The sequence below is a fragment of the Mustela erminea genome, chromosome 4, assembly GCF_009829155.1.
Source record: "Mustela erminea isolate mMusErm1 chromosome 4, mMusErm1.Pri, whole genome shotgun sequence".
Classification (NCBI taxonomy): domain Eukaryota; kingdom Metazoa; phylum Chordata; class Mammalia; order Carnivora; family Mustelidae; genus Mustela; species Mustela erminea.
The window spans coordinates 10436080-10456339 of NC_045617.1; the positions used below are offsets into that span (position 1 = coordinate 10436080).

Consider the following 20260-nt stretch of genomic DNA (forward strand, 5'->3'; position numbering starts at 1 on the left):
ACCCAAAAGGTTAAGAAATCAGTGATCAGTTCCAGATACACATTTAAAAATGCAATCCCTATAAAATACTGAATGAGGAAAAAGAAGGAATGGTAAGAGGAGGAAAATATTTAACACTTTGCCTCTAAGACCAATTAGCACAAGAATTCGTAACACAGTGAAGTAAAAGGGGAAAATGCAAAAGCTAAAGTTCATTTTCTTTGTGACCTGATTTAGATTACTGTCAGGGCCTGTCAGCAAGGATCACAAACATTTGGCCGCAACGGCTCACATACGCCTCGTCACACAGACCCGAAGCTAGTAGAGCAGACAAGTTTGTATTGAAAACCATTTAGCTGCACAGTTGAATTCTTTGCTTTTATTTATTTTACAACTTGATATCTCATAATGAATGTATGTCCCTGCCATAAGCCAAGCCAAAGAATTTCCATAAAATACAACTCCACATGCTAGAATATCGTACACTACCACAACACATATCCTTCCGTTCAGCACCCATATGTTGATTTGATATCTAATACTATATTTTACACAAGCATCTTTGCAGTTTGATTTGAAGCAGTTAGGATAACACTTTTGCCAGTGTTAAAATGACTGCAAAGCTCAATCAACACAGCCGGCAACTCCCCTAGGAATTGCACTTTAATATGTTGATTTTCTGGTTTACAGAAACCCTTACACACAATATGAAAGTGCGGGGGGGGGGGGGGGGGGTTTCCAAGACAACAACAGGACATATTGTGGCAGAAACTAACACCAGAGCAGCCATGAACTTATTAGAATCTGTTACTATCTATTCCAGCTCTGAAAAGCTTGGGAGCAAGCAGGGGTGCAGGGGAGGCACGGTAGGGTGGGTGGGAACATAAGCAAATTCTCAATGGAACCACAGCAACAATCCGCAGAACACAGCGAACTTCAGAGGAGAAACCATCAAAAAACCTTTGCTTGGGAGATTTTACTGCTGTCTTCCACAATTAAAACCCATTGCTCTCCTTTTAGATACATGGCCTAATTTATTTGGTACTCACCCTCTGTGAGCCTCGGATGAGGTGATTTCAAACCCAGTACAATCAGGCGATCAGTTAGAACTGGGTCCCACTGCCCATCTACTGAACCCGGCTTGCTGTCTCCAAGGCCTACTGGGCCTCACTTGTGTGAACGTAGTCAGTCACATAACAATACCCATCTCCTATCTCCGGCTATAAAATAAGGCTACTTTCTCTATTAATTCATATTAATATTATAACCAGCAATATAATAATCCTACCTGGAATGCTACACAGATGCTAGTACTCATTAAACAAGTTATAGCGGTATCTTTAAAATATTAATTATTTCCTAAGTTTTATCTTTAAAAATCAATTTCTAAATATAATACCTCAGTTGTCTACAACTAAAGTCTAATTCTTTAATGATCAATATTGCCTTTGTTTTAATCAATTTAGATGCAGAGCTTTCCAAGATCTATTATACGCTTTTCCGACATCTTAAACCAAACAGTCATTATTACGAAACTTAAATCAACAAGTTGAGCCGTAATACACTGAGGGCCCCAGAGCCTCCTGCCGAGAGCCGTGTGCACAAGCCCCACAGTGTAACTCTGGTCTCCCTCTGCCTGACTGACCCTGCTGAGGGCTGAGAAACTGACGGTTCAAAACAGGGAGGCTCAGGGGACTTGTCCATGAGGGAAGCACGCAAGCTCTGACAGCCTCGAGTTTTGTAAAATCAATTCTGGCTACTGAGAGACTTCTTGTTTATATCTTAGTTCGCAAACACACTTCGGCTAAATAAGATTACCAGAATGTTGGATGCAAGGGAAGTTAAACCAAGAGTTACTGGGCATCAGGAACCAAGTGAGGGAGCTGGAGCCACGAAGCTCTTCGGGCCAGAGGCCGCCCCTGCCCTGACCAGCCTCTCTACACAAGCGCAGCCCCAGTCGTCTTGCTCAGGCCATTTCCAATCCTACTTCTACCACAGGGGAGATGATCCAGACTTAGTTACCCCCTTAGTTATGCATTGTCTTTACTGTTTGTCCTTATCACTGGACTCTAAGCTCCCACATTCTTGGAATGCCTCCCGGAAGAGGGGCTGCCAGTCACTAAATGTTTATTGAATGAATGGGTGTTGTTCTGTGATTACTAAATCAAGTGATCATTAGATATAAAATTAAACAACTGAAGGAATACCTCCTAAAAATGAAATCACCTGCACCACCCAATCTTTGAAACACATATGCCCAGCTTCATCCAACAGCCAAAACCCTGAACTTCGTGTTCACAGCCACACAGCACTCTCAGGTGTTACCTGCTAACCCCAGTTTAATTTAAGTCATTATCACCCAGCAAATGTTCTGGACCTTTATCATGGTTTGAATAAAAGATCACTACACTAAACTAAATGGAAATCTCTCGAAAATGCTTGAGATCAGAGCCTCTTTGTTACCTAAAAACAAGAAAAACAAGAATTTATTTCACTCATTTCTAACTAAAGAAGATCTTACAGTGGAGCGTGAGCACACATAATAACAAAAAATTTATTCCAATTTCCAAGAAATATGAATGCGTTCATATATTATTGGAGAGAGAAAGTATAGTAAAAAATGATTCATTTAAGTATTTACTTCAGGAAATCACTCTGATACAAAAACGTGAGCATTAACTTTCATATCCCTGTATCATGTTAAATGTGCAGAAACTCCAGGCCCATTTTTCATTTTACCCTACCCTGAACTTCACTCATACTTCAAAACTGAAGAAATAATCGAGGTTTATCTTCTCTCCCGTTTTCTTCCTCAAGAAGCTTTAGAAAACTCTTTCCTCAGCAAGTGTACAAGTGCACTGCCCTCCTGACCCAGCCATTTCCCTTGTAAATATACGGCCATGAAACGCTCACATGCGTCCCGAGAAGGACTTCCATGCAATGCTTTTTACAAAAGTGAGGAAGAGAACTCAGTCTAGCGGTCCATGAATGGAAAAATACAGGCTTTGGTAGAACCATACAATGGGATTCCTCACAGTAGTTTAAAAAAAAAAGTAGTAAGGTCTACTTAGGGAAATGGTTCAAATCCAAATAATGTAATGCTGAATTTTAAAAAGCAATAAAAGAATGCAGCATAATACCATCTGTATACATTTTTAATACACAAAATAGTATATATTTTTTGTAGATACATATATACAACAGAAGTTCAAAAGCACGCACCAGAAAGGAAATACATGGCGTTCTCTGGAGAAGGGAGAGGATAAAAGATTGGGGGGGGGGGGCTTCAGCCTTGCTTTTTTCCCCTTTATTACAAGAGGGAGGTTATGAGACAGATGTGGCAAAATGGTAACACCTAACAATCTTGGTGTAGTTGCACAAGTGTGTTATATTTGTTTCTGCGTTTTGTATGCCGAAATTATTTCATAATTTAAAATTCTGAAATAACAATGTCACCTCCACCCTGTCCCCCTTCTCCCCTCCCCCAAGGGCAGAGGCTTGGAAGCTGCTCCAGCAGGCACACAAGGCAGGAGACAGGCCACAGGAGAGGGCCTGGAGAGGAAGACGCCTTGTCATGCTGCTTTATTTAAAGAGGTGCCGCTAGAACTTTGCTCCAGAGACCATCCCTGATTACTATGTCAGGTGCCCTCAACTGTTCTAGGCCTTTACCTGGGGGCAAGATAAGGCCAATGACTTCTGTATGGTCTTCCATGCCTCCTGCAGATTGGCAAATCTCTGACAGGAAGGGCTTTATGCCAGTATTTCCCAACAGCACATACAAGGGACACTAATCTGGCAAGTTAATTCACAGAAATAAATTATGTAATCAAAAAGTCTGAGGGGGACCTGGGTGGCTCAATTGTTAAGCATCTGCCTTTGGCTCAGGTCATGATCCCAGGGTCCTGGGACTGAGCCCTACATTGGGTTCCCTGCTCTGCGGGAGGCCTGCTTCTCCCTCTCCCACTCCCCCTGCTTGTGTTCCCTCTCTGTCTCTCTCTGTGCCAAATAAATAAATAAATAAAATCTTTTTTAAAAAAGTTTGAGAAATAAACATAAAAACAAAATATAACATACTAGCTATTAAAGGATTTGTTAAATCCTTAAGAAACCCATCCACCTTCAAATGTGGGATTTCTCAAATTTAGGACTACAAGCATACCACCACACCCATTGACATGTGAATTCCATAGAAAATGGGGCCTTATAATTGGGCGATGGGCATTAAGGAGGCACTGGATATAATGAGACTGGGTGTTGCATGCAGCTGACAAATCCCTAAAGTCTACCTCTGAAGCTAATTTAAATAAAAGGGGTAGGAGGGTTGGGCAGTTCAGCTCATCATTATAGTCAGAAGGCCTGGTCTGTAGTAAGCGCCCAACGAATATTTGTGGACTTAACCTCCTGGAATAAGTATATAAATCACACACCACCGACATATAAATACAAGAGCTTTCTGCTTTGAGCTACACAATGGTCCACTCCAATGTTCTATCTCCACAACAGCTCACAACAACATTAGGAACAGATATAATCCTCCCTGACGTGAGCTAGGAAGTTATGGTCCTAAAATACACCTTGGTTTCTATTACGGATCTGTCACCCCTGGATTCTCTGAATCTATTTACATTATCAGTTTTGTCCTTCCTTTTAGAGGGAAATAATTTAAGATCAAAAGAAATACTTCACATTGTCCAAAATTTATCACTTTTTTTTAAAAGATTTTATTTATTTATTTGACAGACAGAGATCACAAGTAGGCAGAGAGGCAAGCAGAGGTGGGGGGAGCAGGCTCCCTGCTGAGCAGAGAGCCCGAAGCGGGGTCCAGGACCCTGAGATCATGACCTGAGTCAAAGCCAGAGGCTTAACTCACTGAGCCAGGTGCCCCTCACAGGCATTTTAATACAGGGAAATCATTTTCATACAGGGAAGTCACCCATCATCGGCATTTGGGTTGTTCCTACTTTTTGGTTACTGCAGACAATAGTGCTATGAAAATAGACATATGAGCATCTGTTCAAGTCTTTGGATAAACACCCAGTAGTGGAACTGCTGGATCATCTGGTGGTTCTATGTTTAGTTCTTTGAGGAACCGCCGTACTGTTTTTCACAGTGGCTGTACGTTTTATAGTCCTGGCAGCACACAAGGGTTCCAATCTCTCCACACCCTTGACAATTGCTGTTTTCTGTTTGTTTGTTTTTTTGTAATAACCATCCTAGTGGATGTGAAGTGGTATGATATTCATTGTGGGCTTGAGTTTCGGTTCCCTAATGATTAGTGATACTGAGCATCTTTTGCGTGTTTTTATTGGCCATTTGTTTATCTTATTTGGAAAGATGTATTCAAGTCCTTTGACCACTTTTTAATTGGGTTTTTGTTGTTGAATTGTAGGAGTGCATCATATATTCTGGATATTAATCCCTTATGTGTTATATGATTTACATATATCTTCTCCTATTCTGTTGCCTGCTTTTCATTCTCTTGATAGTGTCCTTTAATGCACAGTTTTTCATTTTGGTTTTTTTTGTTTTGTTTTGGGTCTTTTTGTATTTTTTTTAATATTTTTATTTTTATTTGACAGACAGAGATCACAAGTAGGCAGACACGCAGGCAGGGAGAGGGGAGGGGGAGAAGCAGGCTCCCTGCTGAGCAGAGAGCCCGATGTGGGCTCGATCCCAGGGTTCTGGGATCATGACCTGAGCCGAAGGCAGAGGCTTTAACCCTCTGAGCCACCCAGGCGCCCCAAAGTTTTTCATTTTGATGTAGTCCAATTTATCTTCTCCTTTGTTGCCTATGTATGTGGTTTCACATCTAAGAAATTCCTGCTAAATCTAATGTCATGAAGCTTTCTCCCATCTTCTAAGAGTTTTAGTTTTTAATAAATATACGTGTATTTTACAAATAATCTCTATGCCCAATGTGGGGCTCGAACTCACAACCCCAAGATCAAGAGTCGCACACTCCACTGACTAAGCCAGCCAGACACCCTTCTACTAAGAGCTTTTAGCTTTAGCTCTTATGTTTAAGTCTGTAATCCATTTTGAATTTATTTTTGTATATAGGATAAGTTAAGAATCTAACTCCATTCTTTTAGAAAAACATGTTGTTCTAGCTCTGCGCAATGGCAGTATCGTAGCCAATGAGGTTTATCCAAGGCGCGATTATTGCTAATAGAAAAACATGTTGTTCTTACTCTATGTAATTTTCACATCAGCTTTAGATCCTTCTGTTCTTCTAAGAAGTAGTTTGACTTGGTATCTACAGTTCCCTCCAGAACTAAAGTATACACATTCAACTCACAGTAGTTTCTGTTTATATGAAATTGAAGATCACACAAACCTAATTTATGGTAATAGAAATATCACAACACTGGTTGTGGGATATACATAACAAATGTCTAAAAAAAGACATGAAGGAACTCTGGGAGTGATGAAAAAAATCTTTATCTTAACTGGGATGGTAGTTTCATGGATGTACATATGTGTCAAAACTCATCAAATGGTACAATTAAGATCTGAACATTTTATTGTATGTAAGTTATACCTTTAAAAACTACTAGCAGAGGGGCGCCTGAGTGGCTCAGTGGGTTAAGCCTCTGCCTTCGGCTCGGGTCATGATCTCAGGGTCCTGGGACTGAGTCCTGCATCGGGCTCCCTGCTCAGCAGGGAGCCTGCTTCCTCCTCTCTCTCTCCCTCTGCCTGCCTCTCTGCCTACTTGTGATTTCTCTCTGTCAAATAAATAAATAAAATCTAAAAAAAAAAAAAAAAACTACTAGCAGAATATGTATATATACTTAGGAACAAAAATAATTAAACTTTTAACTTCACATGTTTCATAATGTATTTATGTTAAAACATCACTGCCTTATTTATGACATGTAAATTCCCTACTTGATTATGACAGTTCCCAGGTACTACTTAGATTTGTAATCTACTACATAGATTATGTAAAGTAGAAAATATGAACAATCCCAGGAACAGAGGGAGTGTTCGTATTTTCTACTTTATATAATCTAAAATAGCACACAACAATTGGGTATATTGAAATAATCATAGTGGTATGTAAATTCAAATATCTGAGAGTCACAGTATGTACAGAATCAGTATCTCTGCAACCCAGAATTCTACTTCTATGATTTTATCTCAAGAAAAAATGTGAAACAAATATACAAAAATATGTATAGCAAGGGAATTCACTGCACCCCCCTGACCGCATCCCCACTGAAAAATACAGAAACTGCCTAAATGTCTGTCAACAGAGATTGGGGAAGGTAATATTCAATATCAGTTTATTAATGAATCTCATTGTAGATAACATATATTTAATAGCAAGAAGCATTATTAAGGTGTACCTAAAAGGGCAGAAGGTTAAAAACAGTTTATGTAGTATAATGCTATTTTTTAATATAAAAATCTGTGTATGTGTGGTTATCTGAATAAAGAATTAATAGCCTAAGGGAGTAAACACCAAAATGTTATCATTTCTTAAACCAATTCAGTGTTTTTCATGAATCTAGAACAAAATGCAATTTATTTTGGATTATTTATTGTAGTCTATTTAAAAGTTATCAAGAAGTGTGTTATAACAATTTGCCTTTAACAGCAGAAAGCTCCTTAATTTTGTTTGTTTCTCATCATAGGCTTGAGCCCCTCCAGGTAAATTCCACAAAATGGGAAGGGAAAAAGCATAGGAGAAATCGTAAGTTCACAACAGTTACATTTTAGTCAATACTGTGGCAAATTCTGCTGGCTTCCGATTTCACAGAAAGATCAAACACTGTTTTTCATGCATAAGAGTAAGACTGAAAATTCCCCACAGCAAGGAATTCAGATGCTAAGCCAATGTGTGGTTGAACCAATTGCATGAGGAAATTTTATTATGTCAACATGTCCAGTCAAAAATAATGTGCTAGAAGGTAATAAATAAAGTTTACAAGGTCAAGATCCTACAACTGCCATAATCTACAATCCCTTAAGCGAAGTTCCCAATTGAGACTTCTAAACAATTTAGGTTCCTTTTTTTTTCTTTCTTATTTTAAAAAGGAAAATAAATCCTGCCCTTAGGCTTGTCTAAGAAAAAAAGTCAAAACAACAAACCTCCACAATTCCCTGAAATTACCCCTTCATGCTTGAAAAACAAGAAACTATCAACAAATGTATATTGAGTGCTTACTGTATACTCAAGCGAAGTTCCTTAAAATTCTGTCCAGCTTCCCTTGGGCAAGAGAAAAAAGTCTACCCAGAGTTGAAGAAGGAGTTGGCAAAGCATTCAACAGTCAAGCAGTGTCTTAAACACCAGAACAGGCTTGATGACCAAACCACACAAACAAGTCAGTTACACAGCTTACGTTGCTAAGGAGCACACTTCGTTTGGTCTATGTCCTTATTCCTAACGAGTAACTTCCGGGCCACAAACACTGCTGTTTTAAGGCCTGAAAACTAACCAACATAATCTAGACTAATTTAACCCTCTCCCTTTGGCTTAGGCATTTTTAAAATTCTTACCAAAATATATTTTTTTAACAAACTTAACTATTATGTAAAATTTCAAACATATACAAGAGTAGAAAGTATAGTATTAAAACCCACAGTTTAAGTAATTATGAACTTAGGGCCAATGTGGTTTCATCTACAGCCCCGCCCACTCTTCCCCATGCCGGCTTCTATCCCATCGTGTCATCTCACTGGAAGATGCTAGTAAGCAGCTCTTCAGTCTCATCTGGGGCCCCAAAATAAATCACATGCAGGGGACCCAACCCAGACATCTTGCCTGGAGCCAAACTCAACGGAGTCCCCCAAAATCAGTCCAAACAACCCACAGACCCATGGGTAGAAAAATAAACACTTGTTGTAAACTACGGAGACTTTCAAGTTGATTGATTTGTAGCATTATCTGTCAATAGTTACCTGGAACTTCCAACAAGTATTAACAGTAGATTTCTTTGGATGAATAGAATATTGTGGATTTTTCACTTTCCATTTGTGCTTTTTATGTTTTCCACATTTTCTTTTTTCTTGTATTTTAATTCCAGTGTCGTTAACACAGTGTTACATTAGTTCTAGGTATACAGAATAGTGAGTCAACAGTTCTGTACATGATGCAGGGCTCATCATGATGACAAGTGTCCTCTTAATCTCCTTCACCTACTTCTTCCATCCCCTCACCCACCTCCCTTCTGGTAACCATCAGTTTGTTCTTTAGAGTTAAGAGAATACATTTCATTGTGATTCATGGAACAAAGTTGAGAAGCTCTCATTTGCCACCAGTATGTAAGTCTTCCCTCATGACACATTTGTTTAGTAAAACATCCTTGGGAGGTATACACACAATATAAATTATAAACATAAACACAGGGAACATAATACCATACAACCTCTCTTGGACTTCTGTACAGTTATGAACTGCCACAAAATTTCACTGCTTATTCTAAGTCCAACTGCTCTATATTTAGCAAATCACAGCTTAAGCGAATACTAGGTCAGATAATGTTCTGCACAGCGAATATTCTATATGGCTGTGGGAACTAAATGGTAGTGCCTCTCCTGACCTCAATTTCCAAAAGTCAGAGATATGTCCTGAACAGCCGTTATTTCCTCTTTATAATCATCATCCTTCTATTATCCATGAATTTATTTATACCCTTCTTAAATTAATTTATATTTCTAGTCCATGTTACCTCTTGAGGGTAACCAGTTCTGGAACGTTATTATTCATTTCATAAAGTGGTGCATCCTTTAATTTTCCTAAAATTAACTCCAAGCTTCAAGGAGTGCCCCCTAATGCCAGCACACAGAACCTGAGTAACAGACATACATCTTGTCCATGCTCCGCCCCTTGATTAATTTCAGCGGCTCCTCAGAACGCCTGCGCTCGGCCAGGGCTCACCGTGGAGCAGCGGCTGCAGCTTCCCAAAGCACCGCAAAGCAGGCTGCGTGCAGGAGTAAGATTACTTTTCTAGGTACTTTTTAAAATAGCCGCTAGTACACATTTTGTATTCTCTCCTCTACCTCCTAACTACAGCTGTTTTCACCTTTCCTCCCAGGTCAGCCAATTAGAAGAGATTTTGTTTAAGTATTCATAAAATGCAGGCATTCACTGGCAGTAAAATGCTTCCTCGCTCATTTACAACCAGTGTTGAACGAAGTCTTACTGTACACAAAATTAACACACAAGTGTATAATTGTAGTTTTATGCTCAAGTGCCCTAATTATGCACTTTAAAACACTTTCTTCCCAAGGATTCATCGAGGGCATTCGATATCACAGATCTATAAAGGCTACAGTACTCTTTTTGATAAAACAGAAGCAAAACAGGAAAAAATCTGCAGCTTCGGAGAGAAAAGTCTGTGTGCAATGCACAAGATGATAAATCTCATTCCACAAAGTCTGGCTAAAAAAGCATATTTCCAACGTATTTAAATGTGGTACTGGGGGACGGAAGGGGAGGGTGTGCCTTAATTCACACTGCTTATCCTTGAAGGAAACAGAAGCAACATACAGAAACAAGTGGTCTAAAACCTTTCACAAACTATCACAGGGGAGAAAAATACATCTAGGAGCCTACAACGCCTTATTTATGTAATAATGTAAGCAAGGAAAAAAATTAACAGTAAAAAGGCCATGCTCATTTCTACCACGGAAGCTTTGACATCTAGGTTACCAGCATTTACATTTAAAACAAAATCAAAAATAAGGATTTTCCGTACAAAACATATGCAGTCAATTTTAAATTAGAGAATCAAAACTATGGAAATATACTGACATGATGTGCACGAAGCTCTACTTTGTGGAGGTAACAATGCATACAGAAAGCAAGGAAGGGCTCTGAAGGCAATCTATAGTAATAAATAGGTCAAATCTGCTCACGGAAGCAGCATTTTCCTAGAAAAAGCTACTTGAAAAGAGAAAGGAAAGGAAACAAGAAAAAGGCCTGTGCTGCTTCACAGGGGTTCAGCTGTCCATCTAAGAGAGCACGTCCCCAAGAAAAAAGGCACACTAATCATTTACTTAGTGATGAATTCATCTCACTGGAAAGCGATTTGGAGTTTCCACTGCTCCTGTTACATTACTGCCCAAACTGCAACAGGTAGTTCGGGATCAGTGAATATGATCTTTTGAGTTGTTTCCATTTAAAACACACACACAGGGGCGCCTGGGTGGCTCAGGTCATGATCCCAGGCTCCTGGGATCGCGCCCCGCATCAGGCTCCCTGCTCTCTCTGCCTGCCTCTCTCTACCTACCCGTGATCTCTGTCAAATAAATAAGTAAAATCTTTAAACACACACACACACAGGGCACCTGGGTAACTCAGTCAGTGATGCAGCTGACTCTTGATTTTAGCTCAGGTCATGATCTCAGGGTCATGAGAATGAGCCCCTAAAGGGGGTGTCCAAGTTCACTGGGGAGTCTGCTTGAGATTCTCTCCCTCTGCCACTTCCCCTACATGCACGTGCACGTGTGCTCTCTCTCTCGAAGCTGCGCGCTCGGTCGAAGAGGACGACCTTCCCCGATAGAGGAGAGGACCGTTCTTCGGTCAAGGGTATACGAGTAGCTGCGCTCCCCTGCTAGAACCTCCAAACAAGCTCTCAAGTAAATAAATAAAATCTTTAAAAATATATATAAGAAGATTATAAGAAAAAAAGCCAAAACAGTACAACAGAATGCCACACAGAGGTTAGAACAGCTGGAGTTTCTAATAAGACTTTAGAATAAGTGTCAGGGGGCGCCTGGGTGGCTCAGTGGGTTAAGCTCTGCCTTCAGGTCAGATCATGATCTCTGGGTCCTGGGATCGAGCCCCGCATCGGGCTCCCTGCTTGGCGGGAAGCCAGCTTCCCCCTCTCTCTCTGCCTGCCTCTCTGCCTACTTGTGATTTCTGTCTGTCAAATAAATAAATAATCTTTTAAAATAATAATAATAATAATAACAATAAAAACAAATAAAATAAAATAAGTGTCCGGCTACCTGATGTTCATGTTTTCAAAACCCACCACCTGGGCCCCCTGTCCCCGTGAGGACACCATTTAGTGCAGGTAAAATGGAAAACACTCAGCAAGGACAACTGACGGGAACTGAAGAAGGAGCCGCTTGCCCAGCTGCCCTTCTGGCCAGAGATTTCTATTTTTATAGAGCACAAAAAGAGGAGCCAAGAGCTTTACCACTTTCCTATATAAACCCAGCTGCCAAAATGGATGTGCCAAAGGGGAATTTCAGAGAATTTTAAAGAGATAACCTTTGCTGAGGCTGCAATGTCAACTCCACGACCGCATGACCGGAGCGTGTGCAGTGAATGCTAGACTGGAAAGTCTATTCTATTTGAGATAACCACGGAGTGGGGGAAACAGAGAAAACAGGGATTTACCAGAGTAAGACCAGAATTCTAAAGCAGCCAATGGAGAAACAAGTAACCGGCAACTTCTACGGCAGAGACAACGGTGGAGGGACAGCAGGAGGAACACTGCTCACTGAAGACCCTTTCTAGCTTGGGGATTTCATACCATGCATATCAATGACTTCGTGTGCGTGAGAGATTTTTTTTTTTTTTTAAATACAGCTTTGAAGTTGTCCGTTTTTCTTTTTTTAAGTGGAAGATGGGGGGATGCCATATGATTGCGCTGTTACCAACGATCGAAAGCTCACCCTTTTAGGGGGAGGGTGCTAGATGCTTCTAATCCTTTCTATATCTTTTTTCTCTTGTGCAAGATGGAGAGAGAGAGAAGGAAAAAACGAAAGAAAGAAAGAAAATAAAATTTTTAAACTATATTGTATTAAAACATGATTCTTTGAAAATGTACAGTCTAACTGTTCCATGAGATTTTTTTTTTTAAGGGAGAAATATGTACTCATTAATCTATCTCCCCGAACTTTAAATGACGCAAATGTTGAAAAATGTATGAATGGAGAAAAATAATAGCATTGGTAATGCAAAAGGGTCAGCCTTCTCCACATACCATGGCCAAGATCCAAACCTGGCTATTAAAGTCTTCCTCTGAGACTTGAGAATTCAGTAGGCTGCAGAATCTAAGAATAGACAGTCCCAAGGGAAGAACTAGCATGGGGACCATCACTGGCATCCTCCCTGACTGCAGGCACGGACACTGACTCAGATGGCAGGGAGGTCGCAGGCTTTTTGTCCCGTGCTTCCCAGGGACAGAACGAGCTTCAGATAAACAGAACTAGCCGGGCGGTTTATTTTTTGCCCCAACTTTCAGAATGAGCCCATAACAAACAATGATGAGTAAATTTATAAAGGAGTCTTTTTGCATTAGAGGTCTGTACTACTAACCCGACATCTCTCAGTGAGACTAAAGGAAATCAGTATGCACATCAGTGACTGAAAAACTGACTTCTTGGTCTGAATTGAGGGTAGGGGAGGGAAGGGAGGTGAAAATCCTCAAAAACATATCCAACACACAGTACATATATTTGGATCAATAAGCTTTTGTTTTAAACTAAAAATATATATCCATTCCCGCATGCTCAGAAGGCTAAGTCTAATTACATTTTATTGTGAATTACTTTGTCATACACTATTAGAACTGATAGATTTCAGAGATCACGGGTTCAACCTTCTCCTAGGTCAAGGTCAACAAAGTCAGGTCAAGGGTTAGAAAACCGGCACCATTTCACCCAACTAGACTAACAAACAGAACACCACTCGCTGCTCTGCTCTCCCCTTCCCTACCCCCAACCCCCCACCCCCCCATGCTCATGTCACCTTCCAGTGACCCTCAGTCAATGAAGAGAACAGGGGAGTCACATGCAAGAGAAGCATGGAGGGGAGGCTGTAAATGGACACTAGGGCTGGAACAGGAGGAGCAGAGGACACTTTGGAGATCTTGCTCTGTTCTCGAAGACAATAGTGTGAACAGACATGAGTGCCAGAACATGAGAAAAGCAAGCACAGAAGAGGATGAGAAAAGGGACAGGTCAGTAGAAGTACAAATGAGAACTGCACATCATTTTAAGTTTGCAAAGCTGAAGTCAAAATGTCTGGGTGATTAATTTAGAAGGCATTAGGATATAAAATTTCTACCAACACAGACACCATGCGCTCAAGACAAAGTGGGAAGGGGGCAACGGGCTCTTCATTTTGAGTCATTTAGCACAGAGACACAACTTCCATGACAAACTTGTGTACTGGGTAATAGTTTAAAGAGGAGTTCCAGTCTGACGTTGAAGAATATGAGGAAATGATGCTTTGGATACAATATCAAAGCCCTTAAAATATAAATATATCCCAAAGCAAGTGTTTATATGAAAGGAGAAAATAATGTAATTATTTCCCTTGAAAAAGAAAATTTGCAATTTTTTTTATTTCATTACAGAGAACAAGTGCCAAATATTCCCCGAAGATTGGCCAGGAGAAAAAATAAATAAATAAAGGATGTTGACATATTACAATCATTAATAGAAAGGCACCTGGGGGCAGATGTCTGGTGGAGAATTTACTCAATACAGAATTTTCAACAAATTAAATATCTCACTTCTTTCTACTGTCTCCTCTATTTATATTAACAAATCATTAAAATTAGATAGTCTAACCTATTCATTCTGAAAATCAATAAATAATCATAATTATCCCCCTCAAAACTATACTTCAGCACAGACTGTCCATTCTAAGCACCTTTGCAGGTAAATCAGTAGACTTTAGGGAATAGAGAAGCCATTTAATGGTTTTACTAAAACATTAAGGAGTATGAAATAATTATCCTAAGATACAGCCCACCAATCCAATGACAAATAAGGATAATTGGGCTAAAAAGTTTCTTATTACTCCTGAAATTAAACCATATTCTAAATCTACCTTATATTAATTAAGAAAAATATTTCTTTACCATTTACCACTTCTTTACCATTTACCAAAATATTTCTTTACCATTACCATTAAGAGGAAAAAGCTAGGTTTTAAACAGTATCCCACGACGATTTCCACTTTAACAAATCTTTAAATTTAAAAGATATGCTGTGTGGGGCAGCTGGGTAGCTCAGTTAGCAATTGTCGGCTCAGATCATGATCCCAAGGTCCTGGGACTGTGCCCACAGTATTGCCCCAGGTCAGGCTCCCTGCTCAGGGGGGAGTCAGCTTCTCCCATTCCCCTTACCCCTCACCCCTGCTTATGTGCACTTGAGCTCTTGCTCTAATAGACAAATAAAATTTTTTTTAAAGATTTTATTTATTTGACAGATCACAAGTAGGCAGAGAGACAGGCAGAAAGAGAAGAGGAAGCAGGCTCCCCACCTAGCAGAGAGCCCAATGTGGGGCTCAATCCCAGGACCCTGGGATCATGACCTGAGCTGAAGGCAGAGGCTTAACCCACTGAGCCACCCATGCGCCCTGACAAAATTTTTTTAAAAAATTAAAAAGGCGGTGTGGGGCACCTGGGTGGCTCAGTGGGTTAAAGCCTCTGCCTTCGGCTCAGGTCATGATCCCAGGGCTCTCTGCTCAGTAGGGCACCTGCTTCCCACCCACCCCTCCCTGCCTGCCTCTCTGCCTACTTGTGATCTCTGTCAAATAAAAAAAGAAAAATCTTTAAAATAATACATATAAAAAGGGGGGAGGCTCTCTCTGATTTAAGGCAAGGTGTATGGAATTGGTGGAGATCAGTCACATTTTCTAAGCAAAGATGCCACATTCAGTACTCACTCACAATCACTTCAAGCATACAGCTATTTCTTACTGCCAGAGAAAACAATTAGCAGCACTACTACCCAGTCAAGTGGTGGTTCCTGAAACTCAGAAGCTCTCTCCAGGGCACTCCACTCCCCACACCTGGAGTAGCCTCATCAACCCAGAAGCCCCTGCCATCCCCTTAGCTGACTGTGATCACCTCGTTAAGTCCGGGACACATCAACTGCTGGGGTTTGGGCACTCCATCTTCACAGGTTCTCACAGCAGTCCCCATCTACAGGGGCCTACCCTCAGTGAGGCTCCCTCTGGGGCTCTGCAGAGAAGCAGTGCTACGTAGGTGGCCATGCCCTAAGAGAACGTAGGACTTGCTGTGCAACTGGTAAACCCCTTCACTGTGGTTTGAATTTTTCATCAGGTTGTCACATACACAGACTATATTCTAACTCTATTTTTACCTCAACTATAAACAAACAAATAAATAAAACATTTTTTTTAAATCTCTATTACAGGAAAAGGGGTTGAGGAAGCAAAGAAGCTTGAAAACAGTGAAGGTTAATCAGAAGCAATGGCTTTCAAATGCTCTTGACTCCAACTCAAAAGAAGACATATATTTTATATCACAACCATGAACACATATGACACCCTTACTACATGTGATACATTCATATTTTCTACTGCTTATATTCAAATTCTTTCTCTTTTAAAGAAAGGCCTAGCTGCAGCCTAATACACTGCTTTCATGTTCCCACAAACGGATCACAATGAACAGTTTAAAAAACACAGCATTTGAGGATGACATTTGCAGATCTCTGGGAAAACTGTTCCAAGTGACATTATAATAGTGTCCACAAATACTGGTCCCTGCATTTCCTCTCCCCTGACCTGCAGCTGCTGTTGACACACAGTGTCACTGACAGAGAGACAGACCACCGCTGGTCTGCGTGGGCTAAACAGCGAAAGCAGTTCATTAGGAAGACGACTGGCGAAACAGACAGAAGGCGACCCCCCCAACCCCACCCCAGAGGGGGAGGGCGACCTACGGACAGTACCTAACTCAGGAAGAAGGGACACAGTGACTCCCAGAAGCAATCAGGAGTCGAAGCAAGAAAAACTGAGGAATAGAGACAAAGTTGGAGTCAGACAGGGACTGGTTCTGCGGGGAGAATCAGGAGGACGAGGCCATGCTATGGGAGCCGAAAGCCAAGTGTCAGAGCCAAGTGTCATGAAACTTACCGGCGCGGGAAAGAAGGGAATCTGAAAGTACGGAATGAATGGAGCTCCAGAGACGACAGAGCAAGGAAAAGGAGATGGGAGGAAATTTTAAAATAAAATAGAGGGCGCCTGGATGGTTCAGTCAGTTAAGCATCTATCTGACTCTGGATTTCGGCTTAGGTCTTGACCTTGGGGTTGTGGGATTGAGCCCCAAGCCGGGCTCCGCGCTCCGCATGGACTCTGTTAACAACCTCTCGCTCTGCTCCTCCCACTGCTCTCTCTCTCGCCCTCTCTCTCTCTCGCTCTCAAATAAAAAAATAAATAAAATCTCTAAAATAAAATAGAATGAAGGAGGAGGGGCTAGGACTTACTCTTGATTTTCTACATAGGTCACGAAACAAGTAAAGCATCCTAGGAAGAAGGTAATTTGTCCAGGGTGCGGGGGAGTACGGAGGATCCTAACCGTGGGAACCCTGATCGCCATGTCCCTGCGCTAATCCTGAGGTTCCCAAGCAGTGAGCTCTTTGCCAGGTTTATATTAATATTCAGGCTCATCATCTCTGTGGGAGAAATACTCGGGAAAGGAATTATAACCACCACCACCTGAAATCTGCAATAATGAACCTGAACGCTCACGAGGAAGAATGAAAGAACGCACAGCCCGAAGGCTCCTGTCGCCCGTGCCCTGACCAACGAATGCCAAGGGGACAGAAAAAAACTAAAGGCAATTCCCTTGATTGAGTGTGCACCCTTAGAAAATACGGAAATTAAGCTAGTGAACTCTCTCTTCTCCTCAGGTTCCCCTTGTGTTCTTTTATCATAACCGGACTTTGTTCTCTACCCGGGGGGCCTCAATATGCAAGCCCCCGACCACAAATGAATGATGACGAGTGGAAGGCTAGTCATAGTCAGCTCTCTCTTCTCCAGAAATGATTTTACTACAGTAACTACAAGACAGACCTCACTGTAAAATGCCTTCACTGATTCGAGCTACCCCTCAAAATAGTAGCTGCGACAATACCAATACTTCATTATTTACATAGCACCTTTCAACTTTTAAGACTAGGATCCGTGACAATCCTGAGGAAATGGGTAGAACTGGTCTCCTTTAACAGAGCAGAACCTTAAAACATCTAAGACTATGTGGCCGATTGGCAGCAGAATCAGTGCGAGATTTCTGGTCTCCTCATCCAACCAGACCACAGCACCAAAGGACAAAGGAAACGGCGAGGCTCCTTTACATACCATTATCTGTATCTATGCTTTGCTTTCCCAAACGTATTTCAAACATCTACTTTCCATCATGTCACATGTACTGATCGAACATTCCATGAGCAACGAAGCATCAACAGAATTATCCTAGGCCCCATATTAGATACAAATAGGAAGAAGACAGATTTCCCGCGCATAAGCAGCTGACAAGCAGGACACAGTAAAACCTGTTTACAAGCCAGAAGAAACAGGAGGAATCTGGGCAGGAACAGAGAAGGGGAGGGCAGAGAAGGGAGCAGGCGAATGCCACTGGAAAAGTTGGGGACACAAGTGCTAGAACATTAGGAAATGCTGTTCAGACCAGAAGTACTGGACTAGGCCTGCAGGGAGGACTCAACGTTCAGTTGGCAGAGAAAAGATAAAGAGGAATCTCTGCTGAGTAACAGAAACAGTTGGGAAGCCAGGAACACATTAAGGACATGGGGAATAAAGAGCTCAGTACGGTATGAGGTAATGACAGGGAAGAATTCTGATTAACTCCCAAGACCATGCTATGCATACAGTGGATGCGTAAGAAAACATGCGGGCTGTATGAATACTGAGTCTGTAATTAATTAGTACATTTCATTTTAAAACACAAACGCATGAGTTACCACCCAAGTTAACGAGTTATTAATTCTCCAGCGTTGACCGTGGATTGTCTGTGGAACAACTTTAAGCCCATTAGGGCTTACCCCCTTACCACACACACCTTCGGGACGTCTGTGTACATCACCACTGAGGAGCACAGCTTTTTCATATTAACCCAAATATACCAGGGGAAGGAGGTAAGCCTCTGCCCTCTGAAATCAGGTCCTGCATTCCAAACCCATGCAGTAATTTTTAAGGAATACCTGCCGTTTAGAATTAGTGCTCTAACTATTCCTCTTTAATCAACAGGAATAAACACTGAGCAGACCCCAATGCATACCGCTGGGACTAAATTCCAGTAACGGCAATGAAGTAGTCAGGTACTGAGATCCAGGAACCCAGCAGGCAGACCTCAGACTCCCTGAAAATGAGCGATACAGAACTGGAGACAATACGCACAAGACAATGTGCACGGGCATTAAGAACCTGAATATGTCACAGGTGATCGTTTATATTTTATACACACACACACACACACACACACACACGTATGCGTGAGTGCATACGTATGCATAACATGTTGATTTACTTGAAAAATGAAACTACTAGAAATGATCTAACCTCTTCAAATTTCTTCTGGCACCATATGTCAGAATTTCAAATCTGGTACCCCTAAAATTTCAAACAGCAAATCTAGGCCCTGATAAGTGGGGGGTGGGGGGAGGGTCTGCCCTCGTGCTAGGTACCAGAAATCAGCGTGTTGAGGATAGAAGTGACAGCCAGAGACATGCTGGTCCAGACCTCACAGCTGCGGTGGGGTGGGAGGCAACCAACTCGGGCCAAGTCACCAGTCATCAGGGGAACCCTGGGAAGTCGTGCAGCCCACGGCCACCCAGCCAGACACCGTGGTTGCAGAGTTAACGGGCTACTGTGTTTTAAATCCCTTCTCACACCCACCGAGCCACAAGACCAGTCCATCCTTTCCAAATCCCGCTCTTTAGCCTAGTTCTCTAGGTTAGAAATACGAGGAAATGACAAACTGTTGTCAACTTAAAATGTGTTTGCTACACAAAATTAACAAGTATTTTCTAAAATAATAAAAGCTTATTAACTACCATCCACCAAAAGCCATCAATGCTTTTTCTAATGCAAATACATACTTTTCAAAGAGGCATTTACATTTCCTTACACTTTAAAATAATTACACACATTTTTTTCATCTACATAAATCATTACAAAGGTTTGAACCTTTATACATTACAGCAGCTTATCAACTACCTTACAGAACATTGCATGGTAAGCCTCCGGTCTCTCCCACAATACCACATCCTCCCTACTTTTCTCTTTCTCCTCTTTCCCTCGGACTCTCCCTACTTATGACAGGGTCACTCTTGACCTTAATGTCTCCCCCTCAAGAACATCTCTTGCCGTCTCCCCTAACTCCCAGCCTGTCCTCTCCATGACATTAACCGCCTCCCACCTCAAATGCACAGTTGGGGGCATTCTGACTCTCAGCAGCCCACAATCCCTGCCATGGAAGGGTCTTCTAGAATCTTCTAACGTAGGGCTCCTGCCTGGCTTGGTCAATAGAGCATGTGACTC

The 20260-nt window shown here is 41.5% G+C and overlaps 1 protein-coding gene and 1 pseudogene across 8 annotated transcripts in view; one reads left to right on the forward strand and one right to left on the reverse strand.

Moving 5' to 3' along the window:
- Positions 1–20260, reverse strand: part of ARID1B (AT-rich interaction domain 1B) — a 440654-nt gene that overhangs the window by 314654 nt on the left and 105740 nt on the right. The gene's annotated exons all lie outside the window — the stretch shown is intronic.
- Positions 6088–6218, forward strand: LOC116589509 (annotated as a pseudogene).